This window comes from Sinocyclocheilus anshuiensis, unplaced genomic scaffold (genome assembly GCF_001515605.1).
Source record: "Sinocyclocheilus anshuiensis isolate Anshui unplaced genomic scaffold, SAMN03320099.WGS_v1.1 scaffold1859, whole genome shotgun sequence".
Taxonomy (NCBI): Eukaryota; Metazoa; Chordata; class Actinopteri; order Cypriniformes; family Cyprinidae; genus Sinocyclocheilus; species Sinocyclocheilus anshuiensis.
Window position 1 is genome coordinate 206,354 of NW_015551109.1, and position 8,422 is coordinate 214,775.

Here is an 8,422-nt window from a genome sequence, read left to right on the forward strand (position 1 = left end):
GGATCTAAATATTTATAATTAATTATAACTAGTTATGGTTATGATTAATTATTCATATTTCCCCTTTGAGCTGATTCGCTACAGAAATGGTGGAGAACGCAAGGCGTGATAAAACAAAGGTTACGAGCTTAAAACACTGTCAACCTAAAAGTGTGTGCTTGATAGTCCAGTATAATTAGATCGATGCAGTTCATCTACACTTTGACTGTATATATACAAGCCTAGCAACCTGGTGGTCATTACTGTGTTTCACTCGCTGAGTGAAACTAAAAGTGTAATACTGTACGTCAGTATCCATGTGTGAGGCACACATAAATGCATATATGCTTAAACCGGCTTTAACTTACAGTAAACCTGTTTTGTTATTCTTTAAACAAGTGCAAGAAGTGTATTGTTAAATTATAGGAGCACTCACAGAAGTGCTTATTTAATGCAACAAGTCTTGAAGGACTGAAAGCACCACATTTTAAAACTATGAGCAACTTCTTTGAAATAGGCAGACACTAAACTGCTTGAATTGCACTGGCATGCATTGGTTACCATGACAATGACTTGTCACAGGAAGCGCTAACTTCACATAGCACACGCGACGCCATGTTGTAAACAAACCACCTTAAGCGGCTAAGCTAACACGACTTAGCATAGTTTCATCTTAGGCTAAGCTACCAAATAGCTTTAACAATTAGGGGTTAGCACCCTTTACTTTGCTTTTAAATACAGCATGTGTGTATGCAGTGTGAAGTTCTTTTTTTGTTATTTTTCTATGTTTCCCCATCTTAAATTCTTCTCAGCTAATGTAACAATCTTAGATGTATCCTTCCTGAATGCTATTGCTCATTTACTAGTTAATTAAATCTAAATTTAATTACATTTTAATTGTCTATCTAGAGAAGAATTATTAAGTTATTGGGTGCTTTTAGTAGCACAGTGAATAACGCGCTACGGAGGGCGGGGCACACACATGGCAAAATCACAGCATGGGAGCTGAACACGCAGCAGCTGTGACCAGACATGGTGTGTTGCCCAACACAAATCTGTTTGATCTTGTATTAGTCTCTAGCCCTTACTCTGAACACGAGTTTGCCAAAATTTTGCAGATGCTCAGTCTAACTGCCCAGACGACAGACCAAAAGACTGGCCAAGCATTGTGAGGAACACCCTTCTACCCATGGCTGCCGACAACCTACTGCACCAGAGCCCAAAACAACTGGACAACAAGGGAAGAGTACTACTGACTCATGACTCAAGCGAGAGTTATGGCTGCAAAGAGCTCACCAAGATCATCATCTTCCTGGCCCACAACCTCATGGGTCTGAAACAGGAGGTAAATTATCTCAAGCAACAGATCACGGCGGTATCCCACAAGGACCCCAGCAGAATGGAGTTACAGGAGGAAATCAATAGACTTCAAAAGGCTCTGACAGCTGCTGAACAGCGAGAGCACCTGGAAAGGCAGCCAGAAAGGACCTGGAAAGGAAACTTTCCCACACAAAATTACTATTGAAACAGCTAATTCTGAGCTCTTAGACAAAGTTGCCAGAATTTAGACTCTGATCCAGCAGCTGAACAACACTCAAGACGAACTTGACATGGTCAAAAGAGAACTCATGTACTCTTATAGGTTGCAAAAGTAACCATAGTGGGAGAGACACCCTACTCCCTCATCCTCACTCAGCAGTGAAAACTCCCTCAGGCTTGCACCAAACTACGAGGGAGGAGCCAGCACTTTCTGCTTAACAACTCAGCAGACAGAACCATAATACCTCCAGCAACCACAGAGAGGAGGGGGTCCCTCCCAAGCATCCCTGCAGCAGTGCATGATGTGACCCCCAGAGAACTTGTGACCCCCAGAGAACTTGACAAGCTAGCCAGACTTGGAAAAATAACTGTTTCACACAAAATCACTGTTAAAAGCAGCGTATGTGAAACTTAATGAGAGAGACACTAGAGATAAGGCTTTAGAAGGCCATCTGCATGCAGCCAGAGCTGAGGTCCAAACCCTAACTCAGCAATTAAAGAGGAGCTTGACATGGTTCAGAAAGAATTGAAACAGTCCTACCGACTGTGCATGGACTCAAGTAAAAGACACCCTGCTGCATGTCACACAGCCAGCAGTGCAAACTCCCTCACCCCTGTACACAGATACAAAGGGGGGGGAGCCAAAGTAGAAAAACCGTTCTTTGAATGAACACGCATATCCTTCAGGTCATTGTGTATGTTGTTACTGTCCTTGTATATTGTCTTTCATATTGTATACTGTTTTATGCAGGCTTATGCTAGAACCACTCGTTCATGTAATCCTACCATGTTTAGTATCTTCAAATTCGTCTTCTGATGATCTAAACGAGAGTGTATATTATATGTTGGTACATAGGCAATATATTAGTGTTCTAAGAATCTTTAGTAATTTTGATTCAAGTTCCATATGCAAATTACCATGCTCTCACACAAAGGCTCATAAAGCTCCCTAGTATTTCCTAACTCCCGCTTGAAATAACAGTCTTTCTCATTGGACAAGCTCATCCTGACAGGCGTGAATCTTGTCAGGCCTTAAAGGCCTCACATCAGTGACCCGCCTCCAGTCTGCGGTTCTGTTAGATTCTGAGAAGATGAGGATGTGAGCTAGAACGCTCCTAAGTACACCCTAAGTTCGCGCCAGGCTTCAGCCTTGACTTTCCATTCACCAAAACCCTCTGAATCAAACTGGTTCTTTTTCATCAACCAACTTCAGCAAGATCAACTTGCATGCTCCTCATTTGCTTAATGCCAGTCAGCCACTCAATATCATCAGGACTCTCTTTCAGACAGACAAGACGTGCAAGTATCAAACTTAGTCTTATTAATTGATACATTAAGTATAATTTGCACCTTTTTACAAATGTGTGTTTGAACTAAGAAACTGATGTTTCCTTCAGGCTGTAGATCTGCTGATTATCAAATGGTACCATAGCTTCATGTTTTTATTTATCTTCTTTTTACTTCCTAAGCTTTAACCCTTTTCCTATACCAGCTGTATGCATGTGTGTGTGTGTGTGTGTGTGTGTGTGTGTGTGTGTATGTGTATGTGTATGTTAGACTAGTTTAAACGTGGTTCATTGTTTGCTCATAACTGGAGTACCTAATCATGCAGATTTTTGCTACATGTTCTGAGTAGTATTGTAGAGTAAGAAAGTTATTTTCCTTAACCAGGAAATCAACGTTCTTAGAATTAACAGACAGTTGACACTAAGAGGTCAAATGAATGCTTACAGCAGATCTAAATATTTATAATTAATTATAACTAGTTATGATTAATTATTCATATTTCCCCTTTGAGCTGATTTGCTACATCTGAATGTAGGGATCAGATGGAAATGAAAGAGGTTCTCTGTCTGTGAACGTGTGTAACAGATTTATGTTTCGCTGGTTTCAAAACATTATGAATCCATGATATGTGAAATTGTTGGAACGCTGGTCAATTTAATACTAGACGAAAACTTACTGGCCTTCAGAGATTTTCTTTGCTGGCTAGACCACTGTTTGTAACGGGAATTTGATCATTTTCTTCACTACTTCAATGTATGAATGTATATTCAACAATATATTGTTACAAATAAAAGGCTGAATCATTCGTTATCATTTTCTCTGAGTTAAATTTTTGGATTTTCATTTACAGTTTTTCCCTGTTGCTTAGACACAAATCTGGGAACAACTCACCATTTTCTCAAATCTTCACACACAACTTTAAAATCTCACACCTAACAGTACAAACAGCTAACTTCTGAATCCCAATTCAAACTTTGCCCTCAGACAATACAAACAAACTGTCACAAACACAGACTACATGACTGTTTTTTACACACTGTTGAGATAAATTCAAAACACTGCTATCAAATGCTTTACAAGTTTTCAGATCAATAATTTGGAACTTAGTGAAATCACAGCACTGACTAATAACTCTTTCAGAAACAAACGCTGACAAAAGAAATGTAAACCAGTACCGTTTTATGCGTTAATGTGCTTACATAATTGGACAAAGCAATACCGTGCATGCTGTTTTGGACAAAAACCTGACCTTTGAAATGTAACACTGACAAAATGTGTAAGGAAGAGTCCATGCAGAGTATAATACTTAACATTTTCAAAAGCTTTATTTCCAAAGGCAGCAAATGTACAGGTTACTCAGCAACAGTATCAGCATCAACGTTCTCATCCTCATCTCGTCTCAGGTCTGGGTCAGGCCATAATATCTCATCAACATCACACATTATGTTTGCTCTTGTGAGGCAGCGTGGAAAAAATGCCCTTGTGTGCCTTATATAACCTTGGATAGACTCCACAGACACATCTCCACAGGCGTCCAGCATTGCTTCCAGGAGGTTTTGCTGTACGTAAGAGTTGCGGTCATACACTTTCCACTGCCATGCTGAGAAAAATTCCTCAATCGGATTCAGAAATGGGAAATATGCTGGCAAAAATGAACAGTGAACCTGGGGTGGTCATTGAACCAGGTGTGAACCAGAGCAGCATGATGGAAACTCACGTTATCCCAAATGACAACATATTGGAGCTGCTCTGGTTGCCCTGGCTCCCCTTCCAGTTGAAGAATGTTATTGTGCAGCTGATCTACTGTAGTATACCACTGCACTGGAATGAAAGCTTGTGCAATGCAGATACTGTAACACTACTATACAGTACTGTATTAATGTGCAGGAGAGACGCCATATTCTACACACTGTAAAAATTCTGTACTGTATATCAGTTACCTGCACGTATTGGAATCGTTGTTCATTAACTCTGTTTGAATTCCTTTCATAAGGCACACGGTACAGCTGCTTTGTCCTTATTTGGTTCCCCTGAATGATCCGGTCAATAGTGGAAATGCTGATGCTGTCAATTCCTTGGAAGACAACCTAATCTTCAACTATTTGGGTTTGAATTTTCCTCAAATGGATGGCATTATTGGCAATTACCATATTCACCAGGGCAGTCTCCTGCTCCGCTGTGAGAAGTCTTCTCCTACCTCCTATAGATGGCCGCCTCTCAGTTCTGCAAAAATGAAAGGACCATTACTAAACTATGGTCATCCATGACTGTGGCAAAAGCTACACTGAAAACAAAGTGGGGATTCAATCTATATGCACTACAGCATTACATATATCACAGTAACAAAGCAAATGACCTGTTTTCCCTCCTGAAAGTACGAACAATGGATGCAACCGTGTAACGTCTTAGGTTTAGTTGCACTAACTGTCCAGCTTCTTTCATAGTCCTGCCATGTATGAGCACATGATGAACTAGGGTGGCACGGATTTAATCAGAGATCGCTTGTCTTAGTCTTCGTCTTTATCTTCTTCTTTTATGCTGTTGTCTTGTAATGTCAGCATTGTAAGGATCCATTGCTCCAAAGCACATGGACATTGCTCCAGGGCCCATTTAATGACCCTTTAATTCTGATTGGTCTGTTAACAATTTTGAGTCTTAAGGCTTGTACACACCGGGACGAATATCACGTGCGATTATCGCTGACGTTTCTTAAACGAAACATCCAAAGACTGTGTCAGAGAATCCAAAAACATGAACACTTGCCTCCTAAGTGAGATTACATGTTTTAAATTGCCATCTTTACATCCAAGTCACCATCTTAAATCGGCTTGCAAATTTTCCAAACCTACACAATTCTTGTTCGATCAATTTATTAGGGATAAAAGGTGGAACACCTGAAATAACTACTCTCGTTGAGGGAACAGATAGCGGCAAAACTTGAACAAACGTATCATTGATAAAGATGCCGCTTTCAATCAAAGCATGAACCAAACGTTCCTCTTTCAAAAAAACAACAGCAGCTTTGTTCATCCGAGGTGCATAAGATATATTATCATAGCCAACCTGTTCACCTACCGCAAGTAAAGCCTCTTCCATCGTGATCCTGGGATCCGTAATGAACCGAACCCCGGGTTTCCCTTCTACCTTTCATTGCAAAAACACTTGAACGAGTTGTGTTCAACCAAGTCTCAGCCTTTCTCACACAGAACAACCTCCTGGACAGCAACCAATCTGGCTTCAGAAGTGGACATTCGACCGAGACTGTCTTGCTTTCAGTTGTTGAAGCCCTAAGACTGGCAAGAGCGGCTTCTAAATCTTCTATACTTATTTTGCTGGATCTGTCTGCTGCTTTTGATACGGTGAACCACCAGATTCTCCTGTCAACCCTATTGGAAAATGGCATCTCAGGAACCGCACGCCAGTGGTTTGATTCTTACCTTTCAGATAGGTCCTTCAAGGTATCTTGCAGAGGTTAGGTGTCCAAGTCGCAACATCTAGCTACTGGGGTGCCTCAGGGCTCAGTACTTGGACCACTTCTCTTCTCTGTCTACATGGAATCACTAGGTTCTGTCATTCAGAAACATGGCTTTTCATATCACTGCTATGCTGATGACACTCAACTCTACCTCTCATTCCATCCTGATGGTCCGACGATAGCTGCTCACATCTCAACATGTCTAACAGATATTTCTTGTTGGATGACGGACCATCACCTTCAACTCAACCTGGCTAAGACAGAACTGCTTGTGGTTTCAACAAACCCATCACTTTATCAAAAGTTCACCATCCAGTTAGGCTCATCAACCATAACTCCTTCAAAAACTGCTAGAAACCTTGGAGTTGTGATTGATGATAAGCTGAATTTCTCAGACCACATTGCTAAAACTGCCCGGTCCTGCAGATTTGCTTTATACAACATTAGGAAGATCAGGCCCTTTCTTTCAGAACATGCAACACAACTCCTTGTTCAAGCTCTTGTTCTATAAACGACTAAAAACAGATCTGTTCCACCTTTATTTGACACTTTCTATTCTATTTTAATTCTACTTTATCTATATTTATCTTTTTTTTCTTCTGTTTTTTCTTCTTTTTTAAAAAAAAAACTACAAAAAACAAAAACTAGCTTTCTCTTTTTTCTATTCTATCTACTTGTTTTTCTTTGTTTGTGTGTATATGCGTGTGTGTGTGTGTGTGTGTGTCTATAATATATATATATATATATATACACCTTGCTATGTGTACTGCGTTAGGCTAACCGAGACTTGTCATTTGCACTTATATATTGTTGCTGTTTTGTTAGTTTTGACTGCTTTTATTGTCCTCATTTGTAAGTCGCTTTGGATAAAAGCATCTGCTAAATTACTAAATGTAAATGTAAAAACAATGGGTTAAACAACTCAATTTGGGCTATTTTTAACCCAAGGGTTGGGTAAGGACAGAACACATTATTTCGGCATCCGATTAATCTTTATCAATAACAACGTTTCACTCATTGCCGAATTTTGCTGTGACGAGTTTTTTTTTTTTTTTTTAATCTTGATCAACAACAACTAATTATCATGCAGCGAATTGGAGCAGCATGTGTCCGTTAGGTTATTTTAAAACCTCAAATAGCCTTCAATTTATTGGTTATAACTGCATCTGTTTCGGATGTAGAAGATTTATTTTAATGTGGATTCCAAACTCTAGTTAACCTATAAATGTGTAATATTTTTGGCCCATATTCAAGTGTTTTTGCTCATGCATGGCAGGGAGGCGCCCACGCGACCACTTGCATTTTTTCCTGATAATGAAACAACTTAAAATCAGTTTGAAAATTATTTTATTCATGTAAACTCAAAATAACAACAAAACATTTTGCTTTTGTAAAATAATGAAAACAAACAGGATGGGCTTTCTGCCGTCTCCGTGAACTGGAGCGCGTCTCAAAAAAAGAACCAAAACTCAGCATGTGGCTGTCTCACATACAGTACAAGAAAAATACGTCTACATTTTAATGAACCAATTCAAAATGAAATCAAATACTCCCTGATTATGTAATCTGTATCAAGGTTGCATGTTGTCCTTGCAGCTGACAAGAAAACATTAGTTTATTAATAAATAATTAAAATGTCTCCTTTTCCTATACATTCATAATCATCCCAGACAGCAGACAGTTTCGGCCCAGATCCGGCCCACATCTGGCCCGCATGGATTTCACATGGGCCAGATGTGGGCCGGATCTGGGCCAACACTATGTTGCTGTCTGGGATTGGGCTACTTTTGCCTGTGCTTTGTGGCTAACCTTATGCTTGTGCTTGAGCATGGAATGTATTAAAGCTTATGGATTAGTAGTTGACAATATAAGTGTGCGATTAGTTGAATAATGGCTTAAACGAACGACTACTAGATAACAAAAAAATCTTTAGTGGGTGGCAGCCCTAATAAATACCCACTAGACGTCTATGTTAAAGTTTTTAAAGCATTTTATACGCGTTTCCATAGTCAGATAAATTCCGCTTTCAGAACTGTCACGGCCGATGGACAGATGAGAACTGTCATCCGCAATGCGTCCGCATAGATTTTTCCTCTGAAACACAAAAACGAAAATTTAAACAAAATTGATTATTTTGGGTTT